Below are 22,465 nucleotides of genomic sequence, written 5' to 3'. Positions count from 1 at the left end.
TGGATAGTGTCCAATCATTGATGAAGGCTGCTGCCACAACCTCACAAACCCTCATGCTGAGTTTGGCAATGCTATCTTGAGCGGGGTCCACACACACAGAAGGCAGACAGACCATTTTCTAAAATATAAAGTAGATAGATGGGTATGCATCCTTATGTGCACCACATATTAGCACCGGAGAGGTATTCTTAATGGGTATTTCTAGAGTGTCACAAGCAGTTTTTATCTGGGAATGTAATTAGCAGGTAAGCATTAGCATGACTAATAACTGAATTTGCATGAAAAAAAATCTGTTAAGTGCTATGCATGCATGGGATAGATGGTAATTGTTTTGCCTGTTAGCCATGTTTTGCCCAAATTAATTCCTGTCAATATGACGTATGTCTCTATCTTTAATCCCCCCATAGTTTTCCTCATTCTAATGGCAGAAAGCTTAACTGAATTCCACACAACCTTCAGCTAGAGCAGCAGCCTTCGTCTTTTGGTCCTGTTGCAGCCTGTGTAACTTACAGATGGCTGAAAATCAAGGGATTGTAAAAATGGTTTAATGACTGTTCACTCTCCTGTGACCCTTTAAAGAGAAGTCAAATTGTCACAGTGGGAGAACTTGCCCTTTTAACTGCTGCCATGTTACATTATAACCTGAAAAGGTGCAGCCAGGTTGACAATAATCTCTGCTGTTGCTATCTTTTTCTTTTTTTGTGGGACTCCTAACTATAATATTCATCCTTGATAACTACTCACTTAACTATATTCATTCAGTTATAAATACTAATGGACCTAAACAGATTAATTTGGGGGAGATTCTGGTCTTTCCTGTTGTATCTCCACCTTACCTTTCAATATTTTTAGTAATGCGTATACTATGCCTTCATCTCGTCTCAATTATAAATGCAGGTCAAATTTCATTGGTGAGCCATTTGTCCTAAATTACTCCCTACTCATACAACATTCACCCACTGGCATCCTGTCAGCCTAAACTATGCAATAAAAGGAGGCGTTGACAACAGCTGCTCCTTCTGACTCATCTCTCTCCCAGCCTTACTATAAAGAATGTTACTATAATTTTTTAGATGAAGAGAGTAAGTTTGCTGATGCAGACTTATTAGTAAGAAAACCCAAGGAACAGTGGGTGGCTTCCTATGAGCATGCAAATGTGCTTATCCCCCACCCCCATTGCGTATGCCTACATGTTTTAAAGAAGGTGGCATTTTTGCTGGAGTTGATGCTGAAGCCTCTTGCACACACAGTTTGGAATATATCCAGTTGTTACCTTAACACCTGTATGTTGTTCCAATGGCGCAACAGGCTATTTATCGGGGGACAGAGGATGAGGTTGGCATGACATCAGGCCCAGCCAGCATGCTTTTAGATGACCCATTGAATCCATTCGCTTCTAAGAGAATGAGAAATTCAATTTCGTGCTCCCTTCAAATAGCTAACCAATGATACCTTCAAGATCCACCCCCTGTTCTTTTGCATTTTTGTTATTGCCTCCCTCATGCCTCCTCTTTGGTACAATTGGCTTCCTGCCTGTTTCCTTTCAGGTTGGTCCTAAAAAACAGTTATTGCAGTTTGCTTTTAATTAGGAGTTAATGGTTCTGTTAATGTATGTTGTTTTTAATGGCTGTGAGTTAGGGTTTTGTATTTTATAATGGGATTGCTAGCTTGAGATTAAATGGTTATACATATCTTTCTATATCTTTCTATTTTAGTACCTTAAAATGACATTATTTCATATTTTTACACCACTTTGGAATTTTTTGTGCTTTGAAAGGTGGCTAAGAAGTTTCCAAAAGTAAATAAATCACATATTACCAAATTACACATTTAACATAACTTGTAGTCCACTGATATACCAGTTTTTAAGCATTTTGTGAATACAGAACTGTAGTAAAGTCTTATTGAGAAGTAAAGCAGCAAATCTTCATTTAATCTATCACTTAGAATCTGATAAGGCATATAGCTTCTTTTAAGAGTTTAAAGGTAAAGGTACCCCTGACCGTTAGGTCCAGTCATGGACGACTTGGGTTGGGTTTGTAAGTTTCTACACAAAGCCCTTTAATTTCATCCAATCATATGTATAGAAGTATTTCACATTACCCCATCCTAATTGTTGGATACATTTCAGGTTAGTATGCTTGCGCAATAAGCACTGGCTGTTTCTGCTGACTAGGCTTTGATTCCCACTGTGTCTGTTATGGCCTTCATATAGGAATAAATTGTGTTACACAGAGCTATTGTGCTTTGTAAACCTGTGTGTTTAGCTGCGTGTGTTCTGTGATAAAAATGTTAGCTGCTTCTCTTCCCATGGGAAAGGCCTTTTGCATTCTCAGCAGTTTCAAAGCTTTAGCATTAACAGTTTCAGAGCTTTTTCTCAAAGCAATATAGCATTTTCTTAAAGTGATATACTATCAATTTTTGTGGCCCTTGGGGTCCTCCCTCAATATCAGACATTATCCTGGCTTCCATATTCTGCACCTCTAAATAGTCTAATCCAGGGGTTAACAAAACATGAGTTAAGTGTCCAAGACCACTCTGAACAGGAGGCAACACAGTGGTGAACCAGTCATAGCTGAAAAGTAGGCAGTTTACTAAGGCCACATGTTGTCTTTCCAGTTAAGTGCAGTCCCATACAAAACAGGCTGCCTCATCACATAGCAGACTTAGGAACTTGAAACACACAGCCAGTCCATTTCTAGCTCCAGGTACAAGTCTATCACCTCATCTTCCTCCTAATTCAGATAGTATGGGGTGACAGATAGTATATGCCTCCACAAGAAGCACAGAAGATGTAGACAAGCCACCTATATTTAAAACAGGACACTATCATTGCCATGTCAACATATTACGGTTAAAGTACTATGAAATTTAGAATTTGGAACCCCTTTGATATTCAAATGGATTGTGATGTGCTCACTAGAATAAGGAGCACCTGGGAATTCTAGTGGGTGTGATAATCTGGGAAAACCCAGCCAGATGGGTATACAACAATAAGTTGTTGTTGTTGGGGTACAAATAATAAATTGTTGTTGTTATTTGTGTTTTGCTTTGCACTCTGCTTATGTTCTGGAGCTGCTTTACACAAACTCACCCTCCCAGTTTAGATTTCGGAAACATTATTTCATCCAGGAGCGAAAAGGAGTCAGGCACTTCATATGTTCAAAGTCTTGGTCTTTGCCATTCCCAATATGCACCTGACATAGGATATGTAATGAGTGGCAGACCTGACTCTGTAAATTTCTGAGACTGAATTTGGTGGAAGCATCTCATAAAAAACAGGTGTAGTAAAAGAGTTAATTAGAAGAAATGGATTCTTAATTTGGGGTCCCTACTGAGGCACAAATTGAGGATATATGAACACACTGCCAGATGTGAGGGTGCAAATTGCCTCTCAGAAACATTCTATTCTATTCTCTATTCACACAATCCTTTTTACGAGTGCTTTGGAAAATATTTCCCTACCTTTCACTTGCATGCCTTTATAAAGAACTTCTGGAGTCAAGACTTTGTCAATGACATTGCAGCAAAACCTTCCTGGAACTCAGCCATGCTGACAAACACAAGCTGCGTTCTAGGATCTTTAAAGAGAGAGCACTAGAATATCTTTCTACAGTGCTTTTTCATTCCAGCTTCTCTGTGGTAGAATGAGAGCAGGTTTAAAACACTAAACTGGAATGTTACTGCCAAGGCGTGAGTGCATTTTCTGACTGAAATGTGCAGTTCTGCAACCTTCTTATGCTATTCTGTAATAGAAGGATAGTGAAGCCGCAAGTTTGAGCTTGCCCTGATTGCTGACAAATCTGTTGTCGGTATGGTTGGACTCTCTCTTGACTTTCTTCCCAGTGTAGGTGACCTCTGGCAGTTTAACAACTTCCTGGAAAGATACTGCAAATAAGCATAGAGTAAAGCAGTTTTTAACTTTCAGCTGCTGAGGGCTGTTCAAAGAGGGGGACAGTGAATGTTAAACAGCAGTTTTTCAAACAGAAAAAATGTTTTAGGAGGCAGTTCTCTCTTCCCTCTTGCAATAGAAGTATTATTTTAGCTATCACATTATTTTCCCCTCTCTGTTCTTTGATACTAATATCATCATCATTTGCAGCAGCAGCATAGAAACACTAGGAGTCGGAGAATGAAGTGGGTTTCAAAAAAATGAAACAAGGAATTCATACTGTGTTTCATAATGTATAACACTCCAATCCTGAATCTTCTTTGGAGGAAGCCAAATTTGTTTCAATGGGATTGCCTTCTATAGTATTAGCACCATAGCCCAACAGTGCAATCCTATGCATAATTTCTCATAAGTATATCCTATCATCAACAGTTTTTACTCAAGTAAGTGTGCAAAGGATTGCAGTCTGAATCAAATCACTGAGGGCCTAATTTGTACACAAGGGCCAGTGTGGTGTAGTAGTTAAGACTTGTAATCTGGTGAACCGGGTTCGCGTCTCCGCTCCTCCACATGCAGCTGCTGGGTGACCTTGGGCCAGTCACACTTCTCTGAAGTCTCTCAGCCCCACTCACCTCACAGAGTGTTTGTTGTGGGGGAGGAAGGGAAAGGAGAATGTTGGCCGCTTTGAGACTCCTTCGGGTAGTGATAAAGCGGGATATCAAATCCAAACTCCTCCACTCCTCCTCCACAATTGATATAAATGATGTGGCCTGTTCCTGCGTATATGTTTGTGAGCCTAAAGTTCATTTCCCTTTCACTTTTGGAGAGGTATTATATATACTCTATGACATTGAGTGTGTGTGTGTGTGTGGAATTACAAAGCTATTTTTTGCAACCATTTCCCCTGAAAAAAACTGAGCAAAACGGAGGGGGGCGGGGAGAGAGAGTAGTTGTTCTTGAAATTGCACCATGTGGCCTGAACCAAAACTATGAGGAGACTGCAGAGAGGAAGAGAGAATTAAAAACCTAAATTCTTGGTTCAAATTCTAGCCTTGTATCCAGGATCAGCCAAATGGTTAGGAATATTTCCAAAACGAGGATGTTTAGCTGAGTCCTAAGATAAGTGAGTGAGACAGGGCCTGTGGCCTGCTTCAGTCTTGTCTGAGGGGAGGCCTGTTGTTTCTTCAGGGTAACGACAGCAGCCTCTGTATTGACTCTAAATGACGGCCTGTGTTTGATTTAGCAACACTTTGAGCCCGTTACAAATACTAATGTCCTCCTGCACTGGCTTAATAAGCTTTACTGTGGAGGATAGGCAACCCAGTCTTCATTGTCCCTGCAGCCCTTCATATTTATAGCCACAAACTTTTGAATTGGCAGAGCCAAGAGAAACGGCACCATTGTGACTCTGTGAGGGCTAAACGACAGGGCCCAGAATCTTTTGAGGGAAGGAACGTCCTTCATAGCTGTAGCCTGTACACAGCCTACCACATGTTCTCTTTGAGGGCAGGAATTCTCTACAGAATCAGCTTCTTTGTGTGTTTACCTGAGGTAAAATAATAATAATAAGCAAATAAAGCAAAAGCTCGTTACAAAAGCGCCTGACTTTAACACAAGCTTTGGACAGGTAAGATGGAGGATGCCTTGACAGGTATGATTTGTGAGAGACTCCTCGGTTGCCGGGCAAGAGGAGAATTAAACAAAGGCCTGTCTTTGAGGCAATGGGATTTGAAGAGAAGGGAGAAGGCGACACAAAATAATTTACTCGGGGAAGAGAGTTGTTTGCAAAAATATGATAGAAACAAAAATATAAGCAATTAACCAGCATGGCAAAGACTCTTTATTATTCAGTGTACTTGCTCTTTGCATTGTTGAGCACAGGAGTCCAGTAGAACTTTATTTTCCTCTGGAACATCTCAATATCTCAGCGTACAGAGGCTCCTTCATGAGAGAAATAACGGGCCCTGCTTCTGTAACATCCACACAAATAGTGAAAGTATCGGGGAATTAAGCCTTTAAACAGAGGAGGGGAGGGAAGGATTCGTTTTCTTCCTTTGCTTTTGCTTCTTGTGAACATGATGGGGACTGAATTCGGGATTTGTCATGCGTTCAATTCAGCTGCAGCTACTAACTTCTAGAGCATGAAAATGACGACAAGGGAGAATGAGATGGATATGGGGTGTTACTGAGAATGGAGAAAAGAGATGTGTATTTTTACATGAATACGGGAGACAAACTCAAATAACTAAGAACAATGCTTTTGTGTGTGTGTGTACCTAATTCTTACGTAGTTGCCAGCATTTTCCCAGACATTTCCATAACATTTCTTACAACTAGAAATGCTTGAAAACTAATGAATATTATATTTCTTTCTGTTGCCACAGTGTATGACCTCATTTTGCTTAGCATAGCCTTGCTGGTCAAATCAGCTGACTTGCATGAGGAGAAAGAAACATATTTGTAAGATACTTCTGGTATTTTGCTTGTGGATGTTGCCTTAGCTTGCTTGTTTACTTCTATTTTAGTAACTGCTTGGAAAAATAAGGCCGATTTTCAAAAGCCATTATAATCAACAATTCCAAACAACATAAAGGTAAGTTTGGGGTGATTATTATTATTTGCACTTAACAGCTAAGCAGAATACTTTATTTTATTACTGGACCATTTAACTTTATCTGCTGGTTATCTTTTTTCCTATTTTAATAAATAAATAAATCACATTTTCCTTACTAAGTACATATTTCAATCATCACCAGCAGTGGTAGTAATTGTTTCTTTTTTGAGACAAGTGTCATCTGTGCTGAATCAGATATTCTCAGAGAGCAGAGAAGTGAGTTGGTAGTGGGATTCGTTAGGAAGAACAGAGACATTTAGATAATAAATAATAAAAAAGTTAGTGATTGTTGAGAGCCCACTACAGTTTATGCCTTCCTGCAACAAATGTATTAAAAAAATTATGCTTGATCTTATCTGTTAGCGTATTTCATAGAAATCAGTCTGCCCATACACACACACACACACACACACGGCCTCTATCCCCCCTCCCCAGACCTTTCATATCTCCATAGGAGACAACCAGGTTAACTTACTCAGATTTTCCAGAATGTATCTTTCATTGAAGTAAATACATTCTTATGAATATATCCTTGGATTTCTGGCTTAGGTTCATGATGATAAAGCTGCCTAAAGATTTCATTCATGTATATTATTCTTTAAAATAATTATATCTAAACCTGGCCTTTTCATCCAGATTGGAATCTTCAAGTTAATTAATAATCTTGACACCACATCCACATTCACTGAAGTCTCAAATGAGGTGTACAGTGCAACATCTGCTGTAACACCATGGAATCTGTTTCCATAGATTTGGCTTGAAGATATGGATGAGGTGCTTGCAACAGTGTGGCCAACAATTTGTTTCCTCAACCCTTGACTCTCTTATTAAAGTTTGCCAAGGAGGTATGACCAGATGGATCAAGGGTGTGGTCAGCACATCCTTGCAGTAGGGTGTGGTCCTGGCCACCTTGAAAGTGGCAGTGATCCAACCACGCTTGAAAATACAAGCACACCAGGACATATCAGTTTGTGACAACTACCACAAAGTCACAAATACCCCCTTTTAAGGAAGGTGATTGAGAAGGTTTCAGTGCAGCAATTGCAAGTGCTCTTGGATGAAACAGATTATCTGGACCTACGTTTGGGTTCAGGCCTAAATAAGCCTTGGTTTCCCTGATGAAAAAACAATGTGGATTGTCAATTAACTTCCAGGCCAGATTCAAAGATAGCCAAACATTGGATATAATGTTCCATAGTTGCAAAAGTTAGTGTTGTTCCTGGACCGAAGTAACACTTTTTGGATTCTGTTATTAGATATCTGAGCTGGCATCAAGAAGAGTTTGTTAAATTGACTCCTTCTAAAAAAGTAACTCTAGGATTACTGTATTTTAATATTTTGTTGGAAGCTACCCAGAGTGGCTGGGGAAGCCCAGCCAGATGGGTGGGGTATAAATAAATTATTATTATTATTATTATTATTATTATTATTATTATAAGGTATAGTTATATATAGGGATGCGGGTGGCGCTGTGGTCTAAACCACAGAGCCTAGGGCTTGGCGATCAGAAGGTCGGCGGTTCGAATCCCTGCAACGGGTTGAGCTCCCATTGCTCGGTCCGTGCTCCTGCCAACCTAGCAGTTCGAAGCACGTCAAAGTGCAAGTAGATAAATAGGTACTGCTCTGGCGGGAAGGTAAATGTCGTTTCCGTGCACTGCTCTGGTTCGCCAGAAGTGGCTTAGTCATGCTGGCCACATGACCCGGAAGCTGTCTGCGGACAAACGCTGGCGCCCTCAGCCAGTAAAATGATAAGCGCCGCAACCCCAGAGTCCTCTGCGACTGGACTTAATGGTCAGGGGTCCCTTTACGTTTATAGTTATATATGCTTGCTTTCGAAATGCTTTCATAATTATGGGTCTTCCTATGCAGTAATCATTTCTAAATGTGGTCTTATGTATAATCACAGGTGTACTAAGAAAATATAAATTTATGCGCCACAATACTGAAGGTCTAAACCACATTTTCGTCCCTTGGAAAGAGCTTGTATATCACTTCTTAGACAAGTTATATTATGCCTAGTATTATTCAAATGCAATCTTGTATTTTGAAAATAAAAGTAAAAATAAATATGAGGAGCAGTCTTTGTTCTCCTTTAACCAGCTAATAAACAGCATCATGAGAGCAGGGTTGCCATATTTCCAGAGGTAAAAATCCGGACAGCAATTGCCCACTCATCCCCCAGCCGTCTGCCAAACCTGAACAATCTGAGCCAGAGCCAGAGAGTGGGTTGCCTGTGCCAGAGCCCAAGACAGAGATAGAGCCTAGGTTGCCCACACCCAATCCTGAGCCTGAACCCGAGTTGCCAGCACGCACACATAAAAATTAACCCCCCCCAAACAAGCACATTTGCTTTAAATTGTAAAAATCCCCCAGATTAGCATGTAGCTCCACAAAAAGAGTACATGTTTGAGATTCCTAGACGTATGGCAACCCTGCATGATAGCAGACCCCAAAGGCATAACCAATGAAATAATAACACAGCTATCTATAGAAGCCCATTTTAAACCAGAAGCCCACCCACACTGCATTTGAAACTTGTAGGAATCAAGTTGTGTTGAGCTGTGGAGTGAAATGCTTTTATTTTCGTCCCTTGGAAAGAGCTTGCATATCACTTCTTAGACAAGTTGTATTATGCCTAGTATTATTCAAATGCAATCTTGTATTTTGAAAATAAAAGTAAAAATAAATATGAGGAGCAGTCTTTGTTCTCCTTTAACCAGCTAATAAACAGTATAAAAGTGGTTTTAGGTACTATTGTCTATTGGTGATGTATGCCCTCCTAATGTGAGTGTATACAAAAAAAAAATCCCTATTTCATAATATCCTAGCTTTATTAAAGTAGTTGACTGTCTACATGCCAATTTCCATTATGTCCATATACAAAAACTATATATTTACACTTTCAATTTTCATGTTTTGATAATTGGATTTTATTTGTAACACATTCCTTTATAGTTCCGTGTATTTTTGTAGGGATGCTGAAATATTAAAGGAAATTTAATCTGTAATCTGACAGTCTAGTAAATAAAATGCCTCTGTATCAAAACTTACTGAATTAACTCAACTAATTGTGTTACTAGGGTGAAGATGGATTGTCTCTGTGTCATCTGGGGAATAATTTGGTTCGTCATACTATACTTTATTGGATGGCCCATAAGCATATTCTTAGGAGGACTGTATGGATTTATAGTTCCTTTAACTACTTTGATAGGTCTAGATGATGTTGGTGAAGTTTTGTTGAAGGGGGTGAATGTGGGGAAAGTGTGTGCTACTAATGTACGCAGTGGAAAACCTCTCTGTTAACAACGAGACTACCATAATTACCCAGCATGTATTGTTGTCCAGTGGCAATGAGGTTTTATATGAATATTTGGTTTTCATCAGTAAAGTATAAAGTTCCCAAATTGTACTTGAAACTGCAGTTCCTATGTATATTGCATTTGTCTGTAATGCACTGCAACTGGAGAGATCTGAATCAGAACCTCAGATTCTCAAACTGTGAATGTTCAGAAACTTGGGTGCAAACAGCTTGTAAATATCTAATCAGAAAGAGAGAGAGTTATGAGATTTGTATTTCTCTGGTTTTCTGTTTTTTGCTTTGTGCCACAAATTATCTAAGGTTTAAAATTGTGTCTCTCACTAAAGCGAATTTTGCATCTCTGTATACAGTTACTAATGTATAAATCAATCTGTATTAATTGTTTATTATACTTGGTTGTGAATATGCTTTAGAAGCCATTGTTTTTGTTTCGGTTCTCTATAATGTAATTATTTAGGTATGCTAACACCATAACACATAATAAAACTACCTGAACTTTCTGTTTGTGCACACTGTATTTTAAATTCATATTACTGTTGTTGCTGATAAATCCTACATTCTATTTATCTAGGAGGAACACATTTATACACAAGATAATCAGCTCAGAAGCCATTATCTATGTCAGATCATGGTTAATGTTATCAGATTGTCTCTTATATTTTCTGTGTCCCTTGCTAAGCTGCAGAGGAGAGTTTCTTCCTTATTTGTCACCCAGTCTGTTGACCTCTTAAAACAAACAATGGTTATTCTAGCTTATGCTCCTGCTAAAATAGGAATTAGGATATTTCATAACATATTGTATCTTATTTATAATATTTTGATAAAGCAAAATTGCAGTGCTCAAGGTAGCACCCAACATAGTTTAAAAGCAATTATATAAATTCTTATATAAAAACTATAATCACAAAGGGGGTGGGATGAGGAATCTGTGGCTGTCCAGGTTTCACTGGACTCCAGCTCCCATTTTCCCTGATCATTGATGATGCTGGCTGGGGCTGATGGGAGTTGTATGTCAGGCACCAGCTGGAGGGCTCCCTATCACCAGAACAGCACAACAAAAAGAAGAACCTGAAACAATATAACAACCAAACCTCCACAAGATTCTCCAATCCATACGCCTTCACAAAAATGTGAGGCTTATGCAAATTTCTAAAGCTGGAGATAAACTTACATATACAATCCGTAGGAATTGTTCCTTAATCTAACATTAATGCAATACAGAGAAAGCTCTGCTTTTTGTTGCAGAAGTTCTAATACTCCAAACTAATAACCAAACTAAGGGAACCCGAAGCAGAATTTTTGAAGTTGACCTCAGCAGATAGATGGGCCTATATGGGGAGAGGTGATATCTGATGTAGTCTTCAGGTGACAGTGGGGTTTAAAGTTCTCAACATCACTTTGAATATTGTCTGAAAATGTATGAGTAGCTAGCACAGTTGAGCAGCAGTGTGTTTTGATTTGCCTATGCTTGCCAAAAGGAAGGCTAGGGCTTTTTGGACATTGCTGCAGGTTTTGGACTGCAGCCTCCAGACTATCTTCAAGGAGAGCCTCACATGACAGAACACATAATTTGAAATTGTTAACTTTTGCAAGCTTCTGATTGTCTAGGAAAAGGTATCACATATAAGCTGATAAACTATATTATTGGACCCTATCAAAGCCTGCTTATCCAACGGTAGTGTTCCATTTTATGCATCCTGATAGTACAACATGCTTACCGTAGAGGTAGTTCTATTACATTTGACCTCCCATCAGGCATCACTTCAATCTGCATGTGCATTCCAAGATTAATGCAGCTGTTCTCAAAACAATTAATGTCATTAATTCTACCTCCATGCTAACGCTTTTTGCAGTGCTAACACAGGGGAACTGTATATACTACCTTTATACTTTATATGAAAGTGCAGTTTATAAATATTTAAATACTTAACAACTTTTCTCCTTTCTCTGCCCTGTCACTGAAAAGCACAATTAAAGCACTATCATACCACTTTAAACTCATGACTTCCCCACAAAGAATCCTGGGAACTAGTTAATGGTGCTGAGAGTTTTTAGGATGCTCCTATTCCTCTCACTGAGCTACAGTTCCCAGAGTTTCCTGGGGAGAGGGATTGACTGATAAACCACTATGGGGATTATAACTGAGTGAAGGAAATAAGATTCTCCTCCTAAATCTTAACACCCTTAACAAACTACAGCTCCCAGGATTCTTTGTGGGAAGCCACGACTGTTGAAAGTAGTATACCACTATTTTTAAAGTATAGTGTAGATACTGAAGTTGCAAAAGGAAGGCATAGTGCAACCATTCCAGCAGTCTTAACCCTCTTCTGATTGTTCTCAAAAAGAAACATCAAAAGGTTAGACAGATAATAGATTGCATGTAGCAGTATATTTCTTCTTTTGGACAATAGGCGTGATCTCTGAGTATTAGAAAAAACATTTACTCTGGGTGCAATTCACATTCCTTTGGAAATAAAAGCACGTATTCTCATTTTAATTGGTCTGATATTCATCAATAAGCTTTAGGTACAAAAAAAAAGATTATTTGAAATGACAAATGCAACTGGGGAAAAAAACTTATTAAATAAATAAATGTGAAAGTATATCATTATAAACGAACCATTAGGGAAACAGAATTTCAGGACAGCTTAAGAGAGCATGAAGTCTTAATGTCTTAATGGACTGTGTTAATCTAATTTACAGAAGTCAAATGACATACTGAAATTTCCACTACATATTTTTATTTATTTATTGTTCAATTTATATCACACTTCCCCTCTGAATGACTCCAGGCTCTGTGCATGGCTCTCCCGCTCCCCACTCTACCCTCACAGCAACTCTATGAATAGGTTAAGCTGAGAGATGGGAACTGGCCCAAAGTCACCCATGACTGGAGGTTTGTCCAAGCGCCCCTGGAAAAGAGACACAGCCCACTCTAAAAAGTCAATGACACTGTAGAGTAAGGCACAGATAGGAAATCTTTGGCCCTCCAGATGTTGGACTACAACTCCAGTTATCCCCAGTCATTGGTTGTGCTGGCAGGGGCTGATGAGAGTTGAGTCCAACAACACCCAGTGTTCATGTGAATAAAATAACTCTCAAGACCGTGCTTAGATTATAGAGAAGACAGAGGGCTCCAGACATCCTTTCTTTTTGTAGCAGCTTCCCTCAGCTACTGTGTTGATTTGGCTAAAATTGGGGGGTGTTTGGGGAAGGAGAAAGAGGGGTTATAAGGCCTGCCCCTACCTTAACCCCCTCCAAATATTTGGCAGCAGAAAGATGTTTAGGTAACATAATGCACACATACACACCACACCTCAGTTACACACATTACTCTCGGTTTTAGTCCCCATCTTACATAATTACCTATTCTGATCTGTCATGAGCAGGTGCCCTAGTAAGGCTGAACAGGAGAAGGGGAGTGGTACTCTAGTCTTTTAGATTTCCCTAAGTGTGACATCATACTGGTTACTTAGAAACAATGATGCTTTGAGCAGCCTGTAAGCATTCTATGAGGGGATGCCTGGATTTTTTTTTTGTAAAGTCCTTCTCTTCAAAAGCCTGCCGATGTCTTCAGATCACAGTGAACACCTGAAAACTAAATGAGCCATTTTAAAAGAGAATTGTGGGATATTTATATATATACGAGGTAAGCCATTTATTTATTTGGTGAGAAATGTACATTGAGTTAAATGGGCGAGTAAAGAATAAGAACAAATAGTGGCAAAGTGGTCTGCAAGTCTGTTGTGCCCTTCATAATAGATATAGAAACCTGTTTCCAGCAGTGACCTGGTGAGATTTAGTAACCTGGTAAACTGTAAAGACCAGCAAGCATGAATGTTGTAGTTGCTTAGGGAACCATAAGCTTGAAGAAATATCATAGTCCCAACATTTTATTTCAACATTAGCAAGGCAGAGAGGTAACACAGAGAGATGTGAAGCCCTATAACTACTCTGCCATTTTGTGCGTGTATCCTTTCCCCCCATAAGGACCTAAATGGAAAAATGAAAAAGGCTGGGGGGTGGGGGACAGGGAACCCCCCAAAATTACTAAACTTGGGTTTTCATAGGGAATGAAACACCATTTAAAACCAATTGCAAACCACTGCCTAAATTGGCTTGCCAACCCACATACTTCCATCATACCTGGCTCAGGTTTCAACTTCTTTGCCCTCATGATCCATCCCAAAATGCCTCCATTCAGAATTTTCAGTCTCCTGGATTTGGTAGATGTAAATGAACGGTAGAGTTATGTGTCATCCACATAGTTGACATTTTAACCCAAGGCTCCAGATGACTTCTTACAGCAGTTTCACAGGGATGTCAAAAGAAATCTGGTCAAAAAGATGTCAGGGGACAAAGTAGAACCCTAAGTCATCCCAAAGGTCAAGTCCCCCGACCATTCAAAAAGGATCCAAGCAAAGTTAACTCCATGCCTCTTGAGTCCCATCTTGGCAAGACAGCCCAGAAAGATTGTTTAGGAGTATAATCTGGGAGTTTTTCAAGCGCCTTGCTCCTGCAGAAGGATGGCTTCCCCCTTACCTAGGGTCAGACTTGATGTGGCATTGTTCATGTGACCATCATGGTCCTTAACTGGAGTGACCCAGGTGCAGCCAGCTTTTATTCTGAGGCGGACCAGAGTAAAGACTTCCTGACTCCCATCTGCCAGCCAGGCTCCACCCCATGATTAAGCAGTTCAAAATTCCAGGGTGGGTGGTTATCCTGCCAGCCCAAGCTGCTGGCTGTGAGAGGTCTAGCTGGCTTTCACCCCTTGGGGACAGTGGGGGGCTACAACCAGCCACCCCTGCCCACCCCCAAGCAAGGTAAGCGGTCATCTTCAAACCATCACCAAAAGCAGCCTCTTGTACAAAACATTGCAATAGCCCAGATATAATGCCAGTTACAAGAATTCACTGGCTATCAAACAATGCAGTGTCAATTCTTTCCACTCCATAATTCACATTGACTAAACCCCCCCCAAAAGAAAACTATCAAGAAATAGTGTGGGTTGCTTGGTCAAGAAGGATAGTGTCTATTTATCTGAAGCAATGCTAAGCAGGGAAAGGGGATAGAAAGGATGCAGATAACATGGTTGATGTGTTTGTATAAACCACAACTACATGAGCCCTCTCACAATCTAATTTCATTTGCAGGAATGTTCTGACGGATAGCAATAGTATGTTTTTAAAGGTTCAAAGCTTATTTTCATCTGGAACTAACACTGCTTTTAATTTGGTGACACTAATAGCATATTTGAAAGGAGCGTGCTTGATAAGCAATGTCTGCTTATGATGAAGGAGAAGAGGAAGGAGACCCATATGAGGACATTACCGAGCCAAAATCAGCTGCTGCTGAATCACTCCTGCCTAAGGAACCTGAACCTGCTCCAAGGTATAGGCTCTTAGTTTTGGTACAGAATCTCCACATTTAATGCATTCCATTTCATGTACAGAACGATGTGTTAATGCTAATCTAACAATATATTTCAGGCAAGAAGGTAAGTACCATATTCAAAGCAATTTAAAGACAAATCAGAATGCCATGTCTTCGGGATTTAAAGTGCCAATTTATGCATGTTTATTCAGGAGTAAGCTCTACTAATACATCCTGGCAAAGAGCTATATATGGCAAATGTGCCTTAAACTGCAATTCTATCCATATGTACCTGGGGTAAGTCCCATTGAACTCAATGAGGTTTATTTCTGAGTAGACATATATCAGATTGCACTGATGGAAACCTAAGCAGCTGGAGAGGAAAACGAGTTTCTCATTTTTAGCTGACTTCTATGGGGCTTCAAAACATTTTGAGACTGTATAATTTGCAATGTATATAGTATATAAATAAAGTTCTTATCTTAGTACTTCTAGACAAGTTACATGTTGCACGTTACCTGGATTACTAGAGGAAATGGCAGAATTTGTGATATAAACTGTAGATCAAAATCTGCAATCCTATGAGCTGGGAGAAAGTGTCAGTGAAGTAAGTAGACCAATACATGGAGGGTAATGCTAGCAATGCCTACTAGTCATGATGGCTGTGCTCAGCCTCCACAGTTGGCAACAGCTTTCTGAATACCAGTTGCTGGAAACTGCAGACAGGGAGAGTGTTCTTGTGCTTGAGTCCTGTGTGTGGGTTTGCCACAGGCATCTGATAGGTCACTGTGAGGACAGGATGGGGCACTGGCTTGATCCAGCAGAGGTTTTTCTTACATTCTTAATTACCTTCATCATGCATAGAATTGGGCTATGACTCTCATTACCTGGATCCCATTTCTGAAATATGTTTAAGCAAAGGGAGAAATAATGAGTAGCCTATATAAAGCTGTGCATGTCTACTAAGAAATGAGTCTCACTGTGTTCAGTTAGTCAATAGAGCATGAGACTCTTTATCTCAGGATTGTCGGTTCGATCTTCATGTTGGGCAAAAGGTTCCTGCAACGCAAAGGGTTGGACTAGGTGACCCCTCGCAGTCCCTCTCCCAAATCTACAATTCTATGATTCTATGAGAATGTGCTATGGAAAGAGCAGGAGCAAAAATCTTCTAAAAATGCATAATGATTGTGTATGCTGAGCATGGTGTCCAAGATGTAAAAGGAACATAACTTGAAGAATGGTCAAGAAGATAAAATACTAGTTAAAACTATTTGGTATCTTCCAGTATTTTGTGTGCCTTTCTTGGTTCAATGATAGAAAAGGTTATTTTGGCTTAATATTGATAAAATTCAAGGAAATGGCTTTAATAAACAAATAAATCCTGCACAGAACAGCTTGCTCATAACAGCAGCATTTCTTGTTGGATACAGGTATTTATTTACCCTTGTACATTTGAATTCCATTCATGGGAAAGATATCGGAAGAGTGCTGCTATGAAGTCTTTCTTGCAGGTTTCCCATAGTCATCTGGTTGGACACTGTGAGAAGAGGATGCTGCAGTAGGTGGGCAACTAGCCATAGTTGTCTCACAGAGAGAGATTAGGACTGAATCTCAGGGTCACATCTACCTCCCCCACTCTCCTTTTCAATCCCCTCACTGCCATGACCCAAGCATCATTTTGGAGAGCTCAGTACACAATTGTAATGTGGGTCCCCTCCTAGACACACACAATGATTCCATCCAATACATAGAATTTCGTTACTCACAGGAAAGAAAAGTTTATATTTAAAAATTCTAAAATTACATCTTCCGCATATCTGAAAGTAAACCATGTCCCAAAAAACACCACACTCTTTTTGCTTAATTTTAAAAAAAGAAAGAAAATCTGGCTTGAAGAAGAGTTCAACAACCCTTAGCTGACTATTTTGTAACTTTTGGCTGGTCCAAAATAAATAAATATCCTGTCAATGTTTCGTCAAGGATGATGGCAAAAGGTGTATCTGCTTGGAAAACTTTGCTTGATTGGTTCTTCTTTGTTATATATTTCACAAGCAAATATCTTTTATGATATTATTTAGTGTTTTTTAAAAGAAAATAATGTGTAGCTGTAATGAAAACATTAATATATATATATTTAAAACAGTTAGGCTTTTATTTTGTTTTGTTCTAATGAATCAATATGAACACAAGCATTTTCCCACTGCACAATCATGAAATATCTAAAAACAAAACAAAATAGGTGGTTTAGCCATTCTTGCCCCGCTAGCGAATGATGGCAGGCTATAGCAACACTGGCTCTTATTGGTCTTTTTGATGAGTGACCCTTATTATTATGGCACTTTGTCCTGCCTTTCCGTCTGTGCACAAGGAACACTGTAGAGTGGCCTTCTGCCCTACTTTCCAGTTCTTTAGTGACTTCTTTCTGAAGGATTGTATTGTCCAAAGAACCATATCAAGGGAAAGCAGCAGAGACCTTGAACTTATATACAACACACTCACAGTCTTGCCCATTTGGGTAAGATGTACTCTTTTTCTGTTTAAATGATTGCAATTATTTAAGAATTTGCATCTGTAAATATATATCACCATATGCAATTTTGATGCAAATAAGTGTCCTCTTTTTTGTGGGGGATGGGTGGGGTTAAAGTATCTAGTGGCCACCTTAGAATTCTTGAACTGGTAGGTCTTGAGAGATCATGTCACCTGGGGAAGCACACATTTCTGTCTCTCAAAAGACAAGGGCTGGTTTAACTGCACAAACATACTTTCTCTAGGACAACAATTCACTGTTCAGAATGTTGCCTGCACTGCTTCCTAGCACCCCAGCAAATCCAGACAATGGGGACATAAAGGGAAATCAGTTCCTAGAAACATCTTCAAGCATAATAATCAATTTACCCTTTCTCCCCCCCACACACACACCTTAGTAATGATATTGCACCCTTAGCCAGACTCCTCTCCACACCTTACCCTGCCCACATGGTAGGACCCTGCTCACTTCAAGGAGCAGTAGACAAGTGAACATTGCTATCTGAATGTGGGGTCTTCCCTGATGTTGCGTGATTATGCCCTCCTTAAAATGGAAAAGGAACGATCTAGGCCCATCTTTTTTTATGGAGACAATCCTCTGCACAGCCCCTTTATTATCACGAGCCAAACTCTGAAGCTTGTCAGAGTCTCTGCCAGAACTGACCCTTATAAGCAGACATTCTGCAACCCTGAGCTACATTCAGCTTGGTGGCATTCCTAGATAATGTGTCCAGGGCATGGCCTTACAGAGGCTCTTTAAACTTTTTCTTGACCCTTGAGTTGCCAAATGGGACAGGTGCCCTGATCCGGAAGAAGATGGAGCCACCAAGAAACAGAGATGGGAAGGAGCTACTGCGACAGCTGAGCGCAGTCCCTGGTTGCCTTGGCAATGCAGAACTGAACTTTACCTGAGGCAGCCCAGGAAGCATTATAAGAGTTGGGAAGAGACCTGGGCCCAAACACAGTTTACCACTTGTGTCAAGTGAATGCCGCTAGTCCTCTTCCTAGCCCATATATTTCACATATACCTGTGTGATGCAGTGGTTAGAGTATCAGAGAAGGATTGCTGAGGCTGTGGCTTCACATTTCCACTCAGCTATGAAGATCACATGGCAATGATGACCACTTTGTCTTAGCCTAACTGTTCTCACAGGATTGGTCTGAGGGTAATATGGAAGGAAGGAAAAATCATAGGAAGAAATGATGGATAGAAATATAATTAAAATAAAACATGGAGGGAGGGACAAGGCAGTTGGAATTCATGGAGGCAAAACACTGATGATCTATCAAGAAGTCACTTTAAATCAGATTATTGCAGACTACAAAAGGAATCCTAGCTTTGAATCGTCTGAATCTGCTGGAAAAGGAGTTCATCTGCTTGATAATATGTTTGCGTATTCTTGGCTATAAAACTTGTTTCCCCCCCATGTGAAATCACAGTAGAAATGTACTTTAAAATGCTTCAAACTGAAATCTTTTTGTTTCTTTATTGTGTCAGCACCCCACAGCCACCAGCTGGTAGAATGGACTGCTGCTGCCTTCTGTGGAGTATCATCTGGTTGGTGGTGCTGGTGGCTTTTGCTTGGCCCTTGAGTGTGGCTATGGCAGCCCTTTATGGATTTGTATCACCCATGATTACCCTAATAGGACTTGATGATATCAGTGAGTCTCTGCTACAAGCAGTACATGTGGGACGAGAGTGTGCTCAGAACGTCAGAATGGGCAGGCCTATTGCTTGAAGAAAAGATCTCGCAGCATTAGGTGTCCCTTCCCTTTACCTGTATCTTATCACGAGTGCTGATCTGTAATTCTTCTTTTTCAACCATCTATATTAAAAAGTTCTTATTTCACTATAAATTTGGTTTCATGATATTTTTACCTATCCGCCATTTTAGCCATCGCCACTATATAAATAATCTAACCACTGCAACTTAAACTCTTGCAAAGACATCATCAGTTGAGATGGGCAATTTGTTTATTGATGCTTTAATTGATCAATACCAAAGTGGATTTTAGTGTGTGCATAAGAGGACATATTTTACAATACATTATAGTATTGTGTGGACTGTGCCAAAAGCAACAAGATTTGGCTCCACACTGGTAACAGATTTGGCTCCACACTGGTAAAAGGGGAGGGTTGATATCTTTTTGTAGAACCAGCTTCTGTTGGAGACATTGAGCATTTCCACATGGCAGATTCTGGTAGGTTTGGTGCTGCTTGTGGATGCAAGCTTTGTGCAGTGTCCATGTGACATTGTCATCATCAAACTGCCATCCTACATTATTTTCCCATTTAATCCAGATTTACCATTTCTGCAGAAAATCCAGGAAGTGAGAAACACAAGAAGAGAACCTGCCATTTTCATGCCAACTAGTGAAACATGTTTAAGTGGCAGGAGTGGGGAAGAAATTAGATTTAGTTTACATTTTAATACAGAGCTTCCTAATTCGTACTTCCTAAAGCAATAAGCAAACCAAAACACAATTATCCCTCAAAGTTTGCGGTTGTCTGAATTTGGGGGTGCAGTTCTTCAACCAAATAATGTCTATACAAATGTTATATTAGGGACAGTGTGTATAGAAATGCACATATTTTTGAAAGTGACATTCAAAAATGCATTATATTTTGGGAAATTGGTTGCAAAAACATATATATCAGGAAAAATTGCACACAAAAATGTGCATAGCAGGAAAAATTTAAACTAAAATTGTGGAAAAAATTAATGAGGACTTTTAATGAAGAAAAATAATTTGCCAGCTGACATAGAAATGTGGAGAACTGAGCTCAAAACTAGAAAAAGGAGACAATGAGAATGACAGATTTGTCCATCCCTGGGAAATAGTAAAGCCAGATTAAATGGGAAGGAAATATGGGATGGCATTTTGATAGGGATGGGTATTGTGTGGACCCTGAGAAAAACTTCATTGCTGGAGCATTTTAAGAAAAAAGAAAAAAATGCTACATGATTTCAGTGTAGAAATGTATTTTAAAATGCTTCTGACTGAAATCTTTTTGTTTCTTTATTATGCCAGCCCAGCACCACCACCCACAACTCACTACTGCTGTCTTCTGTGGAGTATCATCTGGTTGGCTGTGTTGGTTTCTTTTGCTTGGCCCCTGAGTGTGGCTCTGGCAGCCCTTTATGGATTTGCATCACCAATGGTTACCCTGTTAGGATTTGATGATGCCACTGGATCTTTGCTGCAAGCAGTAAATTTGGGAAGAGAGTGTGCTCAGAACATCAGAACTGGCAAGCCCATCATTTGAAGAAAAGATCTCACAGCATTTTAGCATTCCATTCTTTCACAAGCATCCTTTATATGTATTTAGCACTAACAGTCCACCTGTATCTCTTCTTTTGACCATTCACATTAAAAAGTACTTAATTCATTATAAAAGTGGCGTTATGATATTTTTACCTGACCCATCCTTTTAGCTTTTGGCATGTAAATATACTAACCAGTATAACTTAAAAACTAGGACACTACCCTGAAAGGTCTTCACAAGCACACATGCCGGCTGTGAAGTGTAACTTGTTTACTGGTTGTTGGTGTTACAATTAACCAGTTCTATTGCGCTTGAGTCCCCTTTAGTAATTTAGAGACAAGGGTAAATGTTGGTCCAAATCCTGAAAATTCAATGTCCCTAAATTGTACAAGTCCCCAGTTATGGGGACTGGAAAGCCCTATTTTGCCAATCCAACTCACAATTACAAATGCATGATGCAAACACATTTCCTGATGCCTCTCAGGTGCATCATTGGTGCCCGATCAGTACACCTCTCCATGACTTTTAAGGAAACCACCTGCAGTGGAGAGTTTGCTTTAAGCACAAAAGCTCATAGAATCATAGAATTGTAGAGCTGGAAGGGACCTCGATGCCCATGTACTCCAACCCCCTGCGATGCAGGAGTCTCAACTAAGGCTCTTAGATCCCTGGAAGCTTGTAATCATGCGAGGGGAAATGCCTGAACTGGGCTAGAGATTATGCCAGTATCTAGAAGAATTTGTGCATTCCTATACTTTATAGGGGGACCATTTCAGGGAGAGAGACATCCCTGTGTTCCAGACTGTGGGTCAAGCATTGGCAATCTGTTGCCCATCCAGGTGTTATTGGACTTCAACAGCCTTCAGCCCCAGCCAGTGTAGCCAATGGTCAGAGAAGAAGGGAGTTGTAGTCCAGCAACATCTGGAGGATCACAGATTCCCCATCCCTGCCATAACAACAAGTCCTCTTAAAATACACCATTTCCTCCTATTTGATCTTGTTTATACATGAGAGTAGGCCCTTTTGAATCATGCTGTGAGTCTTTACTCTGCCTTCAGTCTTGAAATAATGTCCCAGATGGCAAGGATGAGAACTAGAGGCAGGGAAAATCCAAGCCAGATGTGGTGTCTCTTTGAAGTTGGTCTAACAAGAAATTTATTTAGATAGAAGTTGTGGGTGTCTTGCAGAAGTGCAGTGAACTCCTAACTCTTAGTCAAGGTAGCTGATCTGGAGAAGATGAGAGAGGTTTGTGGAGGGCACCTCCGGGAACCCCGCTCCCAAGATGACAACTCATCTAATGTCTCATAGAATGAAAGTCACATAGAAGGAGAGTGTCGCTCTAAAGAAGAGGGGAATAATCCCTTATAAGGGACAGTCTCATGCTTAGAATAGGCTTCTGAGGGTGGGTAGGTGGAGATTTAGGGGCTCCTGGAAGTGAGTGATTGGATCATTAGAAGAATCAATTTATTA

The 22,465-nt window shown here is 40.0% G+C and overlaps 4 long non-coding RNA genes across 5 annotated transcripts in view; 2 read left to right on the top strand and 2 right to left on the bottom strand.

Moving 5' to 3' along the window:
* LOC128410346 (uncharacterized) overlaps window positions 1-22,465 on the bottom strand; it is a 70,520-nt gene that overhangs the window by 42,632 nt on the left and 5,423 nt on the right. The gene's annotated exons all lie outside the window — the stretch shown is intronic.
* On the top strand, window positions 4,430-10,325 carry LOC128410336 (uncharacterized). The gene is made up of 3 exons (XR_008329461.1): window positions 4,430-4,720; window positions 6,418-6,485; window positions 9,587-10,325. It is a non-coding gene; the product is annotated as an uncharacterized LOC128410336 (long non-coding RNA).
* On the bottom strand, window positions 5,710-13,285 carry LOC128410340 (uncharacterized). Its single transcript, XR_008329462.1, has 2 exons — window positions 13,192-13,285; window positions 5,710-6,026 (listed from the first exon to the last, which is right to left on the bottom strand). It is a non-coding gene; the product is annotated as an uncharacterized LOC128410340 (long non-coding RNA).
* On the top strand, window positions 13,347-21,126 carry LOC128410333 (uncharacterized). 2 transcript variants are annotated; one of them, XR_008329460.1, is made up of 3 exons: window positions 13,347-13,474; window positions 15,074-15,216; window positions 19,226-19,584. It is a non-coding gene; the product is annotated as an uncharacterized LOC128410333 (long non-coding RNA). The 2 variants fall into 2 exon arrangements; XR_008329459.1 differs by lacking the exon at window positions 19,226-19,584 and adding an exon at window positions 20,761-21,126 and having other exon boundaries at window positions 13,352-13,474.

The sequence above is a fragment of the Podarcis raffonei genome, chromosome 1 (assembly GCF_027172205.1).
Source record: "Podarcis raffonei isolate rPodRaf1 chromosome 1, rPodRaf1.pri, whole genome shotgun sequence".
Taxonomy (NCBI): Eukaryota; Metazoa; Chordata; class Lepidosauria; order Squamata; family Lacertidae; genus Podarcis; species Podarcis raffonei.
The sequence above is the reverse complement of the archived record's forward strand: the minus strand, read 5'-3'. Positions and strand labels throughout refer to the sequence as shown.